Source organism: Varroa destructor, unplaced genomic scaffold (assembly GCF_002443255.2).
Source record: "Varroa destructor unplaced genomic scaffold, Vdes_3.0 BEIS01000007.1, whole genome shotgun sequence".
In the NCBI taxonomy this organism is placed as follows: domain Eukaryota; kingdom Metazoa; phylum Arthropoda; class Arachnida; order Mesostigmata; family Varroidae; genus Varroa; species Varroa destructor.
This window is the reverse complement of record NW_019211460.1, coordinates 14,796,766-14,799,643: the sequence shown is the minus strand read 5'-3', so window position 1 is coordinate 14,799,643 and position 2,878 is coordinate 14,796,766. Positions and strand designations below refer to the sequence as shown.

Below are 2,878 nucleotides of genomic sequence, written 5' to 3'. Positions count from 1 at the left end.
CTCGAAGCGCATGATCTTGTAGTATTTCCACATAGCAGAAAACGATTTATTGGGAGGGTGCCGTAGACGTTGGCATTGACCTGCCCCGTAAAAACCCCGGGTTTTTCATCGGATTCGAGCATGCGTTAAGGCAATTAAGTTATGTAAGCTTGAACATACAGCTTATATAAGTAAAGTCCAATTGTACGGCGTCCAGGATTTAACGGGTGTAACTTCCACGTTACCAGATGAATAATAAAGTCTATTCTGTACAATGCGTAAATTTCGTAATTATACCAAGCTAATAATCCACTTTATGTCGCAACTAAGGCAAAATATAATTAATATATAATATTGTATTGTAAATATTATAATATATATATCATACGAACGTTATTTAATGTAAAGCCGTCTTGTTTTTTGCTTTTTTTTTTTTCGACGATCACATGTTTGCAGGATTTGTGCTTAAAGCAATCAGGTACTCTTTAGTTTACATTCATGATGACCTACCAGCACCTGTCCTAGTGCCAGTTGTTCTAATTACGAAGACACGATTATGAACGGCATAGCTATCCGTAATAGCATGCATAAACATCTATAATGACCTTGCTACAGCCAACAAATATGAGCATACATTTTATTAGTAAAACATTCAGTGATCCAAATTAGTGGTAGAAACACGTAGCTGTAACTGGGTCTATGCGTCTCAAAATGGATCTACCCTGGATGAATTTGTCGTTGCGAAGGGTAGGCCAGATTTCGTCTGAAGAAGCATGGTGGAAATGGGAACTCCGCATAGAACTCCGGATGAGACATCGCTTGTCCGGCCGAATTCCATGCGCAGGCGGAATCAGGCGTATGGGTTGGGTTGACCATGTAACGCAGCTGGAGTCAGCTAGAATAGTTCTCAAGCTTTCGGACATTTGGAGATAAGCCTCACTAGGAAATGAGTACGCACTGTGACGCTCGGCCTTGGAAATGATCGTCTCATCTATGAAGCAAACAGTCTGGATTTTTAGATGAACTGGTAGATAGAATGTCGGCCCGTAATGCTTTCAGTTATGGAACTAACGAAAAGGTTTTTCTTTCGTACTGACCACTTTCGTAGGCTCGAACTTGACATGTCTTAGTTGTAACATAGAAAGGCTGTGAATCCTGCTGAGAAGGAGATACATAAGTATAAATGCTTGGAGTCCCGGAAGGGCATGCAGCACGCATCCTGAATGTATCTCAGTGTCACACAGTATGTATACTTGTAGGAGTGGATCCGCTCAATCAACTTGATTTGAGTTGTTGCTTGGAATCAACGCCAAGCTAGGGTTTGAACCTATGGTCACAGCTGACAGCAAGCCTACATTTTTGTAACTGTGTAGCCTTTTTCACTTAGTTTTTTCTTTCCCCGCTGCAATGTGTTCCTGTTATATTCAAAAATAATCCACGGCACTCTCTAGCCATATTTTTAACTGGCATGCGCTGTGTTTTATTACGTTTTTGTCTCTGGAGGTCTATTAGAATTTGTTGTAAGTTCGAGTTTTTAACGTTTATATAATTTTAATTAAATATCGGGATATCAGGCTGAATGTCTAGGGCAAACGACGATTTCGTAAGATTTTTTTCAAACCAAGCTGGGTCACGTATACGAAGTGTTCGGACGAATAATCTTAATAATTAACTTGCTTACCTCGTTTTACTGGTCGTTTTTCTACGGTCGTTTTACGCGTGGAAAACAAAAACAGACCGCGACGCATTTGAAAATATTCGTGGTCACTCCATGTGTGCATGTGTAGTCGGAACAGACGTGAAATGAGTTAAACTGTATTTTAAAAGGGAATCTCAGCGATTCATTTTACCTAAAAAATATATCGTCAACTTTAAAAAAAAAAAATCAAGTTTAAGATACGATACGAAACTGCAACAAAAACGTATGTCCTTTCCATCTGTCGGAATGGTGAAAGTTCGGTTCAACAATATATACATGGCCTGTTATCGTATAATAATAAAAGATGTTAAATATACATCGTTGTCTTCTCTGGTAATGCTTAGCACATACACATCGTAGATGACGGACAACAGACACGCAGAGTTCTTGACGTAGACTCAAAGAGCTTGACTCATGAACAGATCTCTTTCGAACTGTATTGTTACGCACCACAAGTATGGCCCACTGACGTGAATACGGCATAAATGGATCTCACTTTCAGTCAACGTTTTTCTCATTGGCCTTCTGTCCTAAGCAACGCTTAAAGGAGCATCAGACCTAAAAACTCGAAACACTTGTACTTGGTTCTAGTTAAATTAATTCTAATCAACTGATTAAATAATATCTCGTTAACAATTAGTTGAGTTGTTTTTCTCAACGAGTTTGTTGAGACAACAAGACTGAAGAAAAATATTGTGCCAGCGGTGGTCTTCCGTGATTCAGTATGAAATGCTCCACCAAGGATAACGCTTGACAGGTCTTTCACTAATGCTAAAACAGTGTTACCAAGACTTCGTATGGAAAAGACGATTGAAAATCAGCTACGGTAAATTGTTTCCCGTGAAATTGCGATCGGCTTCGAAAATAATATTTATTCTGCATCTTCTTTGCCTCGAGAGTCTCTCTTAATAAGGATACGAAATATAAGGAATGGCAACAAGTGCTATATAACTATATATAAAGCTATATAAAATGCTAGCTTTGGCCAAAAAAACTATCGCAGAATCCTGCATTGCGTTTCCATTATTTAATGAGCGCGTTATAGCAAACGTTGCATATATATATATATATATATATATATAGGGTTGCTAAGCAAGCGGCTATCGTATTGTTGCAGAATCAACATATCTTTACTAAATGTCTTGTGATCAAATATGTCTTTTTTAAAAAAGTATATATATATACTTTTTTAAAAAAGAC

At 38.1% G+C, this 2,878-nt stretch overlaps 1 long non-coding RNA gene across 1 annotated transcript; it reads right to left on the bottom strand.

Annotated features, from left to right (window-relative positions):
* Positions 1-834: 834 nt before the first annotated feature.
* LOC147754359 (uncharacterized) lies at positions 835-2,271 on the bottom strand. Its single transcript, XR_015317424.1, has 3 exons — positions 2,030-2,271; positions 1,661-1,746; positions 835-970 (listed from the first exon to the last, which is right to left on the bottom strand). It is a non-coding gene; the product is annotated as an uncharacterized LOC147754359 (long non-coding RNA).
* Positions 2,272-2,878: the final 607 nt, after the last annotated feature.